The sequence below is a fragment of the Bidens hawaiensis genome, unplaced genomic scaffold (assembly GCF_021521415.1).
Source record: "Bidens hawaiensis isolate Kalapana, Puna unplaced genomic scaffold, B.hawaiensis_p1.1 tig00025049_1, whole genome shotgun sequence".
Taxonomy (NCBI): Eukaryota; Viridiplantae; Streptophyta; class Magnoliopsida; order Asterales; family Asteraceae; genus Bidens; species Bidens hawaiensis.
Window position 1 is genome coordinate 8,954 of NW_027493987.1, and position 18,311 is coordinate 27,264.

At 37.1% G+C, this 18,311-nt stretch overlaps 2 pseudogenes; one reads left to right on the forward strand and one right to left on the reverse strand.

The window, feature by feature from the left end:
- Window positions 1-6,009: 6,009 nt before the first annotated feature.
- LOC143570759 (GCN5-related N-acetyltransferase 8 pseudogene) lies at window positions 6,010-6,688 on the reverse strand (annotated as a pseudogene).
- Window positions 6,689-16,780: 10,092 nt separating this feature from the next.
- On the forward strand, window positions 16,781-17,435 carry LOC143570786 (GCN5-related N-acetyltransferase 8 pseudogene; annotated as a pseudogene).
- The last annotated feature ends 876 nt before the right edge of the window (window positions 17,436-18,311 follow it).

An 18,311-nucleotide genomic window follows, 5' to 3' on the forward strand; every position in this document is an offset into this window, starting at 1 on the left:
GATCGAAGCAGAAAAGGAGCGAAGTAAAATCCACCAAGAGGACGAAAGACTGAGATTAGAGGGTGATAAAATTGAGCTTGCAAAGAGAGAACTTCATATCAACGAATTATGATGATGGATGTAGCTATCTTCCCATAAATGCAACGATTATATTTTGAGGATCTTCAAAGTGAAATTATGAAGAGAAGCCGTCGTCGTTGAGATAATCAACTTTACACACTAAACATTAGGACAAAAGATTTTTTGACTTTGTTTGACTCGGTCCATATTTATTCGATTAGGCCGAATACCGTTTTTTTTTTGCACCCTCCTTGTGGCCGCCGAGCCACAAAGGCAACAAAAAAGAAGCTTTTGGGCTGAGTTCAAAACCACAAAGGCGCAAATGCTATACCAAATCAATAAACTTGATATTGACCACAAGTTATTCAGCTTATGATTGCTTAAGTAGTAAAATATTTCAACATTCAGGCCCACAAATGATTTCACTTTGAAGGCTAATATATATACTTTCAACTTTCAAGTGTAAGAAATAAAGATACTTGTTAATATTAACAACCATGGATCAAATCACTCGGATATCTTTGGGTTAAGAATAGGTCGGGTGGGTCTAATTTGTCTTGGAAGGATTGGTATAGGTTCAAAGTATAGCTAAACATGTTTTGTAAACGTTCTGTGGTGGTTTTGTTGGGTGTATCTTGGTCCTTGGGATAGTGTCTTGCTAGACCCGGGTCGGTTATATGGTGTGTTTTTAATAAAATTTTACTTTCACTGGCCGTTCAAAAATAAATAAATAAATAACCATAGATCAAATAATCAAACAATAAATGTTGTACACAAGTACCAATTCAGAATAATCAAAAACTAAGCAACTAAGAAAAACGGGCTTTGGGAATTCGGTCATCTAAACAACTGAAAACATAAACAATATCATTTATGTATTTCGTAGGACATGCCAAATGCATGTTCATAATCCTTGTTGATTTTTGACATTGTTCGAATTTCTAGCTTTTATTATCATGTAGGCATGAAAATGATTTGACAAATGTGGCGTATTCAATCAAGATAATACCAATGCTTGTACTACGCTCCATTGACCATGAATGAAGTCACAACCACACAGGTGGAACTTCATCTAAGATGTTTACCCATCTCACGAGCCACTAACGAACAAGTGGCATAGTGTTTCATGGTCGTGGGACCGACATAGATAGGCTCCCTCTCACGTCCACTACAAATTACGTATAGTCTAACCATTATGTCATTAAGAAGCTTTTGTAGAGATTTTCTAAAAATGATGTATTTGCCAGGTTTTCGAAATTACTAATTGACGATGATTAAAACATTAATAGACGTAAAATGTGCTAGTTAACACTTTACGCAGTTTATGTTAAAACAAAAACCAATAAAGAATGACAAAATCGAGAGAAAACTTTAATTAACAAAATCAAACTTTAAATAAAGTAATTTGGGTTTGACAACTGGGCTTAGTCGATTTGCCACATGATCTGGATCGTCAAGACCTTTTAGCTCCTTGGTTAGGCTATATGTATTAAATGGACTACAAAATTGGACGTTTTGTGTTATGCGACACCCAGCCAGCAAATGGTGGGTTTTGTTTTAAGGGTGTAACGGTGGTGTAGCCCCATATATATATATATATATATATATATATATATATATATATATATATATATATATATATATATATATATATATAAAGGATCCAATACAAAAATCCTTTCTCGTACAATAGGTACGCGAGTGTCTGGAACGTCGACTTATAAAAACACACGGTGGCAAGATTGTAATTTTATTCAAATCATATTCCGTCCCAAATTAAGTCATTCGCTCATCAACCACGATCATACAGCGACTCCTAAATTGCAGACCAAGATCAGAAACATAATCAAATTTCATTCACACCCATCGTCTGCTGTTTCACGGGGTTTCACACAGGTCATTTGTCAAATTGAGCAATTGAAATTGAAATTGTTAAACTAATTGATCAATTAAACTTTGAAATTGGTTAAATTAATCATCAATTTGAAGTTTCAATTAATCAATTTTGAGTTTTGCATAAACCCAGTTGCAGACGTTCCATATTTTGTTCATATGATCTAATCAATGATCAAATTAACGGTCGATTGACGATTGTTTGATGATTATGAGATTATATGAAGTGATTACAGTGTTCAATTTCATGTTTACATGTGTTTAATTTTTTTTTGTTAGTTTTAGAAATTCTGAAGAACCAGAACTTCTTAGAACTTCTAAACTTTATCAGAACTTTTAAACTCTTTTGAACACCTAGAACTTCTTAGAACTTCTAAACTTTTTTGAACACCCAGAACTTTTTAGAACTTCTAAACTTTATCAGAACTTCAAAACTTTTTTTAAACACCTTGAACTTCTAAGGACGTATTAGAACGTTTAAAGATGTTCATTTTTTTTTGAACACCCAGAACTTCTTTGAATGTATTAGAACGTTTAAAGATGTTCTTTTTTGGTCAGAACGTTTATAGGTCTTCAGTTTTGTTTCAGAACGTTTAAACATAATATTTTGAACCCTAATCAGAGCTCGATTGAGTGCGTTATTTCTCCAATTCCATAATCGATTGATGTTTTTGTTAGAACTTCTAAACTTTTTTTTGTTAGAACTTCTAAAGTTTTGATACAGAACTTCTAAACTTAAACGTTTAAAGGTGTTCGTTTTTTGTCAGAACGTTTAAACTTGTGGTTTTGGTCAGATTATATTAGTTGAACGTTTAAACTTTTTGTTCATTTTGGTCAGAACTTTTAAATTTGTAGATTTGGTCAGAACGTATTAGTTGAACCTTTAAACTTTTTGGTCATTTTTAGTGTTCATTTTGGTCAGACCGTTTAAACTTTTTGTTCATTTTGGTGTTCATATTAGTCTAAACTTTTTACTTTAGAAGTTCTAGACAAAAAATTTAGAAGTTCTATACAAAAAGTTTAGAAATTCTGTACAAAAAGTCCAGAACGTTTAAAGTTTTGTGCAGAACGTTTAAACATGAACCCTAATTATAGCTCAATTAATTGTATTATTTTGCATTTATAATCGAATGATGATTCTAAAGCCTCTTACACATCAATTTAATTGCTTAAATCAACAATTTTTATCAATTTGAAGATTATTAAACTATAGCGATAATGGGTTTATCGATTTTGATTATGCTTTAGTTTTGTTGATGATTTGATTATGGTTGAAGGCTTGCAGCAAATGACGATCTGTTGTGTGATAAGTATTTTTGATTTAATTACAATTATGCCACCGCGTAATTTTAATTGCAATTAGGATCGGGTGGTGCTGGGTCTCGCGTACCTAATGTACGATAACCTATTATTGTACGTTAGCTCTCCCCTATATATATATATATATATAGAGAGAGAGAGAGAGAGAGGTGAGTTATAATAAAAAGAAATAGTTTTACAGGAATAGTAAGAATAAATCTACACCATTGGATCTATAATCTATTGGTTGAGATAGTTTTCAAAATACCAAATAGTTTCCTAGGATCTAGGATTTACACTACATAGTTTCCTAACTTCAAAATTTATGCTCTTCTTACCATTCTTAGGAAACTATTTCTTTTTATTTTAACCCTTTCTCTCTCTCTCTCTATATATATATATATATATATATATATGGGTGAGTTAACGTACAATAATCGCTTAACGTACATTACGTACGCGAAATACGTTCCACTAAAACGTTCAAGCAAAAATCACAAAAACTTTGAACGTTCAAGGTTAAAAACACTAATACGTTCAACAAAATCACAAACTTTAAACGTTCAAAGGTTAAACCTTTAAACGTTCGGGTTTAAAGTTTATCAAAATTGATCGATTGAAGATTCAAATTGATGATTAATTGGATCGATTTCAAGGTTAATTGATCAATTAGGTTCAACAATTTCAATTTCAATTTCAATTGCTCAATTTGACAACTGACCTGTGAGCAACGATTGATGGTTGTGTCGGAGAAGATGGTGGTCATAACGGTAGACGATGGTCGCGACGGTGGACGGAATTGTTGAACGGGGATGGTGAAGGTGGACAGAATCGACGAAATTGACGGGAGAAGAGGTTGACGAAGGCCGGCTCGCGTATTTGTGATTTTAGGGTTATTGAAGATCGACGATTCATAGCCTCGCGTACGTAATGTACGATAAAGGATTTTTGTATTCCATCCTTTAGCTATATATATATGTGTATATATATTACGGGGAAGGTTAGCGTGCAAATAAAATTAACGTGCTAAACGTAATAATTAAGTAGAGTAATTATATATACAAGTAGAGTATGATAATTACTCTACTTGTATATATAATTACTCTACCTGATTCTCACGTTTAGCACGTTAATTTCATTTGTATTTGATCCAAACCCTATATATATATATATCACACACACAAGAATAAAATAATATTTTTCTCAAACCTTCGCAGGCGACAAATACTCATCGTCCCTCCCCCTCTTATCGCCCCTGTTGTCGCCCGGGTGGGGGTGGGGGGTTCACCACAAAAATCGCCTCCATAGTCTATGTTTATCGCCCCACTATAAGTGGCCTCATGAAACCAGAAGGAAATTACCCAGGTGTATTATTTATACAAGAATAACACCACATATTACAAATACAACCAGGGGCGGACCTACATAGTAGCCGTCGGGGTCTCGGGACACCAATGTTTTTTAAAATTTATTTAGAAGCGATATAGAAAATTTTTGAAGGACCCCATATAAATTATCACTTGGACCCCATAACAATGTTACAGATCTGCTCTGCTGGGAAAGATCCTTGTTTTGCGTGTGGAATGTCCCAGGTTCAAGTCTCATCCACAATCCGTTTTTTCTATGATTTTGCTATTTTCCTTTTTAGTCAAATAGTCAATATAATAATTAGGGTTTTTTAAGTTTATAACATCAACCAGAACAGATCTGAACGTTGTTGCTCAACCTCAACTCCTTAACACTGCTCAAGCCTCCGCAAGACCGCCACCAACTCACCACCTACCGCCGCCGCCCTTCTCAGCCACCATCCATCCCTTTGGCGCTCCTCTGTCTTCATTGCTTTCTGATTTTGCCACAGCTTTCAGGTAATTTTAAACACTTACTCCATAAAATAAAGATATCCAATTGATTGATTTTATGCAATTATTTACTTAGATTAGTAACTGTATGTTGTATATTATTGTTAGATTACGACTTTGTTATGTCAAAAACTTAATTTTAAGGTTAGTTATGCAAGAATCATTGAAAAGAATGGGGAAAGGGTTTGAAGATGGGGTATTGTTATATATATATATATATATACACACACACATATATATATATATATATATATATATATATTATAGATTTAGAGAAGAGCCATGCTATGGAGTTAGGGTTTGAGGAGAGTAGCACGGTTTAGATCGTGCAAAAACGGTTCATTTAAGAGTGTTTCAATTTGGCTCGGGTCAAAACGATTCTTTTTTCAAAATTTTAATTTTGTTCAGGTCGAAACTGGCTTTGACCACTAGACTCTTGTTGAATAGAGTTGTAACATAATAAGTTAATTAAGCATAACTTAGATGGCCTAGCTATTTACGAGTATGAGGAATTTTGTGAGAAACGCGGTAAATATCTAAAATGGGTTTAGTCATGTTAAATTAGTAGCAAAAGAAATATTTGGAGCCTGTATTTATTTACTTTCTATTTCGTAATGGCAAAGCTTTGATTTTGCAGATGGAAGCATGCAACTTGTTCATATCATGATTGTAATGTTTTCTCTTATCGTTTCGAATGACATCGTATTGTGTGTGTTTTATTATAATGATATTGTTTTCTATTATGTTTCTCCACTCGACTCGACCCGACCCGACCCAAACAACGACCGACCCAAAAATTTGAACGCCGAAAATAACGGGACCCCGTTGTCAAAAAATCCTGGGTCCGCCACTGAATACAACCATGCAAATTATTCAACCATAAACATTCAAATAACAATCAAACATCATTAGCAGCACCATAAGCTTTAAGATTATCACCACCAAGCCTACAAACCCTCCACTCCTTCATAACATCAGCACCCATCTCCTCATAAAACTTAATCGCATTCTCATTCCAATCCAACACCACCCAGTCCACCCGCCCGAGCCCCATCGCCACCGCCTGTCTCGCCACCGCAGACAATAACAACTTCCCCAACCCGTTCTTCCTATACCACTCCCTCACAAACAAGTCCTCAATATAAAACCCGGGTTTCGCCAGAAACGACGCGTAGTTTGGGAAAAACAAAACATACCCAGCAACAATAACACCATCCTCATTCGTTGATGACTTGAATGTTTCCGAATCCGGGTCGGATATCGGGGAGTTTGTGTTTATAGTTTTGTGGGTGGGTGGGTATTTGGGGTGGTGGGTTGTGGACGTTGAAGAGAATGGTTTGGTGGAGGCTTCGATTAAGAAGGCGGTGAAGGATTCGAAGGGTGTGTCTTTGGAGAATAAGGCGGCGGAGAGTGAGGCTTCTGTGGCGACGAATAGGTGGGTGAAGCGTTCGAAGACAGCCATTTGGTGGATCATTTTGTGGATTACGGGTACGTCGGGGATTCCGGCGAGGCGGATTCGGGTGTATAGTGGGTGGGCCATGGTGGCGGGTGGTGGTGGTGCGGCGGCGGGTTTTTATTAATATTATTGGATAAGTTTCTATTATAGTGTTGTACTATTATATAGAGGTGGACAAATAAACCTGTTAATCGAACCGATCTGAAAACTGAACCAGTTTAAAATCGATTATTTGGAACCCGGTTTCCACCCAAATCGAAATCGATCATAAACATGTTTTGACTTTTGTAGGGGTATGGTACTAAACCCGGTTTTACGACCCTAAATTTATTATGTTTGGCTTATTTTATTATATGGACTAATACAATGTTATTGGGCTGAGGGGGTTTTGTGGAGGTAACCCTAACTGGGCTAGGCCCATTAGGGTACCATGATGGTGGCCATGAGGCTCTCTATATAAGGAGGTCTCCACCTCCTTATTAAGGGTCATGCTCAATAAGAGCCACCACCACTTTTTTGTGTCTGTAAACAAGAGATCTTTGAGATTTCTTAGCAGTCATCTCCACACCCCCGAAAAACCATTGCAGGTCTCAAGCAACCAGAGAAGAAGATCAAGACGTGGTTCGTTCATCTCGAAAATCCGTGGAAACATTGTCATGGATTAGGTCAGATTCATTTCATGCTTCGACATTGGCGCCATCCGTGGGACGGCAACGAACTACCCTTCGATCTTCGTCTCGGCTGTCAGATCTCTCCCAGGAAAAACCCAGATCTGGAAGTTTACAGAAAAAGGCTTCAAGGCTTGTTCTATTAAAGCTCAAAAAGATCCATAGATCTAAAAGAGGCTTCCAGATCTGGGCAAAAAGAAACTGCCTGATTCGAATGATCAAGTCTCCGGATCTGTGATGGTTTTAAATTCGCTCCGAGCTTCAGATCTATCTAGATCTGATTTACAGATTTAGATCTAGATTACAGACCTGGATTTTAGGTTTAAAATTGCAGATCTAACTCTTAGATTACAGATCCAAAAATTACCAGACTTCCGCCGTCATGTACGCGCGCCCGCGGATTCTCACTCCGCAGCCATGCATGTGCCGCCGCGGGAACCACCATGTGGGTTTCGCGCAAAAGACCTCCACCATGTGGGTTTTGCGCAGAAGACTGCCACCACGCATGCTCGCCAGCGGGTCACCATTCCGCCGACATGCGTGAGCGCCCGCGGAAACCACCATGTGGGTTTTGCGCAAGAGACCTCCGCCATGCACGCGTGCTCGCGAGTCACCACTCCATCGCCGTGCATGCGCGCATCAGGCCACGCGCCAAACTTAAAGGTTGAGAATCCTCATAATATCCCATATGGCTACGCGCCATACTTAAAGGTCGGGAATCCTCATAATATCCCATATGGCTACGCGCCATACTTAAAGGTTGAGAATCCTCATAATATCCCATATGGCTACGCGCCATACTTAAAGGTTGGGAATCCTCATAATATCCCATATGGCTACGCGCCATACTTAAAGGTTGGGAATCCTCATAATATCCCATATGGCTACGCGCCATACTTAAAGGTTGGGAATCCTCATAATATCCCATATGGCTACACGCCATACTTAAAGGTTGGGAATCCTCATAATATCCCATATGGCTACACGCCATACTTAAAGGTTGGGAATCCTCATAATATCCCATGTGGCTACGCGCCAAACTTAAAGGTTGGGAATCCTCATAAACCCATCAGGCCACGCGCCAAACTTAAAGGTTGGGAATCCTCATAAACCCATTAGGCCAAGCGCCAAACTTAAAGGTTGGGAATCCTCATAAACCCATACGGCTTCGTGCCGAGTACAAGACCGAACGCGGCTCCGCTCCGTTCAACATGCACACCACCATGATGCTTGAGCGCAGTCGCATATCACATGCTCATGCACCACATATGCTCACGCATCACATATGCTCACGCATATTACATGTGCTTACGCATCACATGCTCACACATATCACAGTCTACGCGCACGCGCACGCAACATCTGCGCATGGCGCATGACACAAAGTCTATGCGCACGCGCATGCAACATCTGCGCGTGGCGCGGGACATAAAGTCTACGCGCACGCGCATGCAACATCTGCGCGTGGCGCATAGCACAAAGCCAGAGCCTATGCGCACGCGCATGCAACATCTGCGCGTGGCGCATAGCACAAAGCCAGAGCCTATGCGCAAGCAACATAACAAATGAGTAGTCTAATCCCAAATCAGGATAATGACAACCTCATTTAGCAGCAATGAATTAGGGGACTGTCGTGGTATACCACAACCACGTTATCGCAATAGAAGACATCCGAATCTTAGGGCGGGAGCCTAATAATATCCCACATGGCCACGCGCAAGCTTCATTATTATTATAGCTCGTAAGTCGCCTCACGCGCAAGCTTCATTATTATTATAGCTCGTAAGCCGCAACTCGCGCAAGCTTCATTATTATCATAGCTCGTAAGTCGCCTCACGCGCAAGCTTCATTATTATTATAGCTCGTAAGCCGCAACTCGCGCAAGCTTCATTATTATCATAGCTCGTAAGTCGCCTCACGCGCAAGCTTCATTATTATTATAGCTCGTAAGCCGCAACTCGCGCAAGCTTCATTATTATTATAGCTCGTAAGTCGCCTCGCGCGCAAGCTTCATTATTATTGCAGCTCGTAAGCCGCAACTCGCGCAAGCTTTATTATTCTTATAGCTCGTAAGTCGCCTCACGCGCAAGCTTCATTATTATTATAGCTCGTAAGTCGCCTCACGCGCAAGCTTCATTATTATTATAGCTCGTAAGCCGCAACTCGCGCAAGTTTCATTATTATTATAGCTCGTAAGTCGCCTCACGCGCAAGCTTCATTATTCTTATAGCTCATAAGTCGCCTCGCGCGCAAGCTTTATTATTCTTATAACTCGTAAGTCGCCTCGCGCGCAGTTTTTATTATTCTTATAGATCCGTATGTCGCCTCGCGCTCAGGCTTTATTATTCTCATAACTCATAAGCTGCCTCGCGCGCAAGTTATGTTACATTATTACCAAGATGCGCGCTCCATCTTTTATCAGGCCTCGCGCCACTATGATGCGTGCTATATCTTATTTATGCCAGGGCGCCATCATTATCATAAGGACCGCAATATGTCACCATCATGAGGAAAACCTCCCAAAACTCAAAGACAATAAAGACAAGGCCGAAGAAAATGGAAAAAACCGCCTCATGGCCTAACACACCTCATAAAGTCCAGCGCTCCACCTAGACGCTTGCGCGCCCAGGAGCAACGCTGGACTTGGGGGGCTTGTAGGGGTATGGTGCTAAACCCGGTTTTACGACCCTAAATTTATTATGTTTGGCTTATTTTATTATATGGACTAATACAATGTTATTGGGCTGAAGGAGTTTTGTGGAGGTAACCCTAACTGGGCTAGGCCTATTAGGGTACCATGATGGTGGCCATGAGGCTCTCTATATAAGGAGGTCTCCACCTCCTTATTAAGGGTCATGCTCAATAAGAGCCACCACCACTTTTTTGTGTCTGTAAACAAGAGATCTTTGAGATTTCTTAGCAGTCACCTCCACACCCCCGAAAAACCATTGCAGGTCTCAAGCAACCGGAGAAGAAGATCAAGACGTGGTTCGTTCATCTCGAAAATCCGTGGAAACATCGTCATGGATCAGGTCAGATTCATTTCATGCTTCGACAAGTTTGTGCACCTCTACTATTACGTGACAGACCGTTTAATAACAGGTGTGAGACAAAAGGGTATATTTGTCATTTCGGATGTTAATGATGAACCAAGATATTCTTTTCTTTTTTTAGGAATATGCCCAAATAACCATCTTAATCAACTAGCAATGTTTTTCACGTGATATCCATAATATAGTTATTATAATATACAAAATATCCAAAATAGTCATCATAATATGCCAAATCCAACACTATAACCAACAAAGAAAAATGCAACAACCGCTAAAATCTCGCCACGTGTGACAAAACACGAAGATGTTCCATCTTCCGGTGAAACACTTATTTCCTACATCTTGAATTCTTCTCCTCGATAACTAACCATCATCTTCGTCTTTTTTAATTCTGTACAAAATCAAGCAAATCCATACTGTAAATAGTTTAATTTATCGATGAGGACAAAACCATAGTGTGTGTTTTTCAAGAATCGGATATGTTGTTGAGAAATCAGCGCAAAGAAGTGACGCACCCTTGATTTCTTTCAATTTAGAGAAATTTGACGCAAGGGTTAAACCGTCGGAGCCAACGAAAGCAGCCTCCTGCACCGCCAGGCCGACCATTTTCTCTTTCGTTGGATCCCTTCAAACTTCGATTGGATCCTCCCCTCTTCCGCCTGATCCGACAAAACAGTTTGACATGTGGCAAGTTTATACGGGCTACTCGGATCCGATGGTTATTCTGGGTATTTTCTCAAAACTATGGCTAAAGTTGGAAAATGTTTAATCAATATGGCTATTTTGGGTATTTTCTTTTTGTTTTTAGATTTTTCACAACTAAATGTTAGAATTTCTTGATAGTTTTGGGTAGGAATGGAGAACATAATATCTATATTTTTGTTCCAACCATGATATCCTTAAGTCAAAAATGCATTTTTAATACTTTCCTTAAACAAGTAACGAAGCAAACTAAAAAACATTATCCATTTTCACACTATATTTTAACCAATCTCGACATTCCTCAAATCACTCAAGACTAAATTGTCTAATTCTACCGCCAATATCCATTCAGAGGGATCCCATGAAAGGCCTTCAAAATCAATTATTCTTATAGGTATTATTTGTAGATAAAGAGAAATCAAACTTTATTTTTAATGATTTTTGCATAATTAGCCTTAGAATTCAAGTTTTAAGAAATTAAGTCATAAATTCTAAATTCGGACTCATAGCATTTTGATTTCTAAACGCATGTCCATGATCACAAATCCTTAAAAAATAATAATAATTGCCTATATGTTTAACATGGGGTATATTCCTTTCATGTTTGAGTTTATTCAGGGGTGAAGCTTCCTTAGGGTCGGAGTGGCCCCGGCCTAGATATGTACAAATCAGTTTTTTTTTGAAACCGGTTCCGGTTTTTAACCAGTTCGGTTTTTTTGTTACAAAAAACCGGTTTTTTTAACCGGGACCGGTTTAAACCGGTTTCAGAAGTCAAATAATCTTAACCTATCCTAACCGGTTTGTAACTAGTTATAAAAAAACCGGTTATTAAAACCGATTTTTAAAACCGGTCTACAGAAATAAAAAATTGGACTTTAAACAAATAGGACTTTAATCAAAACTGGTTATTAACAATATAAGGTAAGATTAAAAATAGGACTTTTAAACAAAACGAACGTTCGGTGGAAAGTTCGTTTATGTTCGTTCGTTTAATAAATGAACGAACTTGAACAAGGAATTTCGTGAAATCCACCAAATTAAACGAACACACAAAAATATGTTTCCATATTTGTTTAAGTTGAACATGAAAAGTTCGTTCGTTACATTTGTTTAAGTCCGCTTATCTTCGTTAATGTTTGTGACTTTGCTCATTAAAGGGTTTTTTTTTTCTATATTTTTTAATAACTTTTATAATCTTATCACATAAATTTAAACAACCTTGTTCGGTTCAGTTTGGTTCGTTGACACCCTGTCAAAAATATGTTTGAACTGCAAAAAAACGAATAAAATCGAACCTCCAGTTTTCCTTAGGTTTAAACTGCAAAAACTGATGCATCAAGGTCTTCTTTTGTATGTTTAAACTGCATAAACTAATAACCGATACTAAACTTATGTTTAAATTGCAGCCAGAAGTAAGGTATTCAACAAGGTCTTCTTTTGTAAGTGGGTCTGCAGAAACTGATGCATCATTTGTTGGAGGACTTGCAACCACAATTACCTTTTTGCCCCTTCTGAACTTTACACCAGTGGCATCTATATGCATATTTGTGTTGTGTGATATTGTGTCTAGATGCAAAGGTCAGTGGCATATTGTGTCTAGATACATTTGTGTTGTGTGATCCACTAATAGTTTGATTTGATATCAGTGGCATCTATATGCATATTTAACTCGTAGAAAATTAATAATAATAATAATAATAATAATAATAATAATAATAATAATAATAATAGCAAGCCCTTAACAATATAATTGATAGAAAATTAATAATAACAACAACAATAATAATAATGATGATAATAAGTGAAAACATTATACGATTAAGTCTTGGAACAAACGGTTACATACATAACTGGTTAAATACGAATGTCCACTGCTAGTATATATTATTTTTAGTGGGACTAATATATGTCTTGATGATCGCGTTTAATCTTCTTCGCCCGAACCCGAACTAGAACTATCGCGTAAGAGTTCATCTAGTCCGGCTTCTTCGGTCATTGGGGTAGTCAATCCGGCTTCAACCTCGTCCTCGTACACTTCGGCTTCGTAATCTAATTCTCCCTCGAGTGAGCGTATATGTTGAATCTCTCCGCCGCATCCAAGTAATCTTTCAAGCAAATCGTCATCTCAATCTCAACCGCCTTCGGTGTTAGTCGAGTTCTCCTTATCGAAATCACCCTACCACTTATAGAAAAAAACACTTTCTGAAGCTACTGTGGAAGCTTGGACCGTTAGTAAATCTCGGGCCATGGTGGCTTAAGATCGGAAATTGATCTTCCTTACTTTTCCACCAAGCCAACATAAATCAAAGGTTTAAAATTCTTGTGAAGTCATTGATCGTAGAAATTTCGACCCATCATACCGACCGAGTTCGCTACCACTAGTGCTACCACGTTGCATTTGACTCGACTCATCAAACAATTGGTTATAAATATACAAATCTTGATCTTTCATATTTGATGAACCTTCGCCGAAAGCGGCATTTCTCATTGACTCATGAATGTGTGACGTGCAAGAACCATATTTTGATACATAAACATCAAACATTTGGTTAAGTTGAGTATTGAATTTGGCACTTGCGGCTAGTCCAAAGTTTGGTTCTTCGGGGGTGTTTAAATCCAACGCATTTGCAGTTTTTCCAATCAAAGATCTGGTTCCAAAAATATTAAAACAATGGTTTAAAGCGGCGACACAAGTGAAAACCGCGTGTAGTTCTTTAAAATATTTTCTTAATTTTTCCTTCATCGTATCCGCCATATCACAATATGGTATACCTCTACTCGCCAACTCGTTTAATTTAAACACATTTTAAACAAATTGTGAAGTACCAATAAACTTGTTGGGTTGTAAACCCCGATAAAGTCTTTGTTGGCGTTTTGAAAACTTGAAGCAATTTTGTAACCGATTCAATAAGATTCCAACTCGATGGGTGATAAGAAGAAACCTTTCCACGACTCGACAAAATGTTATTAAATTCTATTAAACTTTCTGTTTGCATAATAGATTAACAGAAGATCATATTATTTTATATTAAATTACCTTGATAGCTTAAATCAAAATTGATCATGGTTGTTAGTTCTTGAACGTAAAGAAAAAAGATTTGAATTAAAAATGATTGAATGGATGCCGGTTAATAAGTTACTCTATAAAAATGGGGATTGATAAATTTATTTAAAACGTTTTGAATATTCTGGTTCTTCGGTTCCAAGTTTAGAACCGCCGGTTTTACCCGGAACCGAACCGGGAACCGTTTAAATGAAATTTTGAGAACCGAGAACCGAACCGGTACACACATTAGCGGTTCCGAGGCACCGGTTCAGTTCCGGTTCTTCGGTTCTAACGTTTCTGAACCGTTTTTGCTCACCCCTAGAAAAGAATATACCAATCTTACAATAACATTATAGAATCCAACTAATTTTGTTTTTTTGGGATTTTTAAAGAATCTAATATCTAAAATTTACTAAATTTTAAAAATGATAAGGGCCTCTAGACCCTACCCAGTCAATGTGGGTCTGCCACCTATTTGATTTAATTGTTTTTCAATTAGAGTAATATTAAATTTTTTGAAAAAACCAACATCACACAAGTTTTGTAACAATTTTTTCATGTTAAATTTTATCAAAATTATAACAAAATTTACAATAATCTATTTGTTGCTAACGTGGCATACATATAAAATTCTATGTTGATATAGACGATCTACGAGTCATTCTCATATAAACCCAAACCTTTTGTCGAGCGTTGCTTCGTCTTCAAGTTGCCCCACACTCATTTCTAGAATAACGTGACAGTTTTGGCCAGGCGTAAAAAGTTAGAACCATCAACTCGTATATACTCATTAAGCTAATTAGAGGTAACGATCATAAGTATGAGACAACGCGTGAGGAATACTACCGGTTTATCTAATTCACTAAAATTCATTCGGTTTATTCAATTTCTCATTTTAATCTATTATAATTTACACAAGTCCTGTTCATGTTAATAATTTTTAAATCGACCACTCTCATAGTTATTTTAATCAAGAATTTTACAATAATTATTTTAATAATTCATTTTTTTTTGTTTTATGAAGGTCATTTATATAATAACAAAAGTGGGAGAACTATGCATTATTCTTTTATACATTGTGCATTCAAGTTTGTATCATGTAATATTGTTTTTTATCCAACTTCTATTTTCTTACTTTTGGTCCCTACGGTTTTCATAGTTTACAAACATGTTACAATATATTTTTTTAGTTAAGAATTTTTCAATTTCAACTTTGGTCTCCTATACTTTTCATCTTTTACAATTTTTTTGGTTTAACGTTTATGTTTGAATTTAACGAGTTAACGTGGTGCAACGCATGTGTGTGAGTGAACATTTTTATTTCTTTTTCCCGTTTAATTAACGGCCCCATCGCAACGCGTAGATGTTAATTGACTTAGTTATTTTTTTTATATTTTATGTTTCGATCTAATTTTTGTGTGTTAACACGATGCAACGAGCGCGTGTGTTTCAATGTTTTTACGTCTATTTTTTGCTCAGTTTTCTTAATGTTTAATGTTAGTTACTGGCTGCAGGAGAGGAGATGGTGAACGAAGGCGGTGGTGGAAACTTCATGCTTTCAAGTGGAGTGGATATGTAAATACACGGTTTTACACCTCCGTCGCAACTTGAAGGTGTAAATACTAGGTTTTATATATTAATGGTTATTACCTCGATTAAAGATTTGTAGTTCAAACATCATACTCATAGACTCATAATGATTAATCACGATTCCGACTTTACACTTCACCATCCATTAGCAATGCGTTCGATAAGATGAAAGTAACACTAAATCTTTTTTTCTAATTTCATACATATACAATACGTCTTTTCGTTCATAAACTTCCTTATAAATATATTACAAACTTTAGACGCAAGGTCGACTTCACCATAATCTGATATTAAATGCATAAATTTCAATTAATTAGAGCCCTGGAAATTACATAGATAGTTAAAAAGTGAAAGCCTTGTTTCTAAAATGAACAAAATCTCCATCTATTTGTTCACGAGCCGAGCCGAGGGCTGCTTGTTGCTTGACTCGTTTACAACCGAATCGAATGAATGAAATTCGAACCAAGCGAAAACCGAAACAAACCAAAATCGAATTGCACATTTTTCGATCGAACATCGAGAGATTTTCGAGCATTATTTATTTCTTTTTCACAGTAAAAATTTACAATAAGAAACAAGTTTGAAGGTTATAAATAATATATTTTGCAAACTATTAGTAGTTTTTAGACAAACGTGTAATATGTTGTAATTAAACTGAGATATAATGAACATGTAAACAAACTTCATGTATTTTACAAACTTGAAGCGAACAAATAAAAATATAAAATTGACAGAATTGCGAAAATTTTAAAGGGTTTAAAGAATTGTATATATAATATATACTTATATTTATGTGTGTTGTCGATATATTTATATATTTGTTCATATATAATTATATATAAATTAAATCAAAATATTCGAGCCGAACCAAACAGAACGGCTCGTTTATTACAATCGAGCGAAAAACCGAGCAAACATTTTGTCGAACAAATTCTAAGCGAGCAATAAGCGGTTTTAACGGCCTGATCTATACATATATATCCTTAAAAAAGCATGAGACAAAACATAAAAAACAGCCACCTACATGCACACGTGAGAACATAAGTCCACTATTAACAAAGTTCATGCACGTGACAACACATTATATATAGATCTCTAGATTTTCTCTTGCATGCATTGTAGAGAAACGTAAAAAATAAATAAAATAAATAAAAATGGCCACCACCGCAAGCCACCCCCTCTTCACCAGAATCCGCCTAGCCGGAAACCCCGACGTCCCCGTCCTCCACAAAATGATCCAAGAAATGGCGGTTTTCGAGCACTTTACCGACCAATTATGCGCCACCGAACCCTCACTTTCCACCACCTTATTCTCCAAAGACACCCCCTTCGAATCCTTCACCGTCTTCCTAATCGAAGCCTCCAAGAACCCATTTTCGACGTCCATGATCACCCACCACCCCAAATTCACACCCGTCCACAAAACTCTAAATCTCGGTTCTCCAATATCCGATCATGAATCAAACATATACAAATCATCAACCAATGAGGATGCGGTTATCGTAGCTGGATTTGTCTTGTTTTTTCCTAATTACTCGACGCTTTTGGCAAAACCCGGGTTTTACATTGAGGATTTGTTTGTGAGGGAATGTTATAGGAGGAAGGGGTTGGGGAAGTTGTTATTATCGGTCGTGGCTAAACAGGCAGTGGCGATGGGGCTCGGGCGGGTCGAGTGGGTGGTGTCGGATTGGAATGTGAATGCTATTAAGTTTTATGAGCAAATGGGGGCTAATATTATGAAGGAGTTTAGGGTTTGTAGGCTTACCGGTGATGCTCTTCAAGGTTATGGTAATACAAAAGATAATTGATTTGATTAGTCTTTTTAAAGAAGGTATACTTACAAATACATGATATAGCTAGACATATAGTCTCTTAATGCATATATTTTATAAAAAAATGTTTGTAAGGTTTGTGATGATTGTTGGTCAAAGTTTATATTTTATAGTGTTGGTAATTTGGTTATTTGGTGTGCTAATGAGACTAGGGCTATTCCCGAGCACAGTCAAACTGAGCGAAGGCTTGCTCGTTGCTTGGCTTGTTTACAACTGAACCGAACTGAACGTCTGAAATTCGAACCGGGCGAAAATCGAAATAAGCCAAAATCAAATCGAGCATTTTTCGATCGAACATTGAGCGATTTCGAGCATTATTTTTTTTTTCACTTAAAAATTTTCAATAAGAACAAGTTTAAAGGTTGTAAATTATATACTTTATAAATAAATTAGTAGTTTTGTAACGAACGTGTAATAGATTGTAAATATTCGAGCCGGGTTGAACCAAACAGACATTTGCTCGTTGCTTGGCTCATTTGCAAACCGAACCAAGCAGAGCGGCTCGTTTACAATCGAGCGAGTAATTCCGAGCGAGCGGCGAGCAAGTTCAAACAACGAACTTCTTAAACATCCCTAAATAAAACCGATACAACTTGAAAGGCAATAGGCCCAAGAACATAAAGGAATGGGCTTTTTGTTTATTTTATTTAGTGAAATAGAAGTCTTTGTGAGGTGCGTATCGGTTACGGTTTTAGGAACATTGATTACTGACCGTAATATTTGTTATTGGTCAAACAATACAAATCAGGTATTGTCGTTTAGTCTATCAGATTTATATCATCCTCATTTACAAACCAACCCAAACCAATCTTCATTTATAAAATTAATTTCTCTCTCTTTCACCAGCCCAATC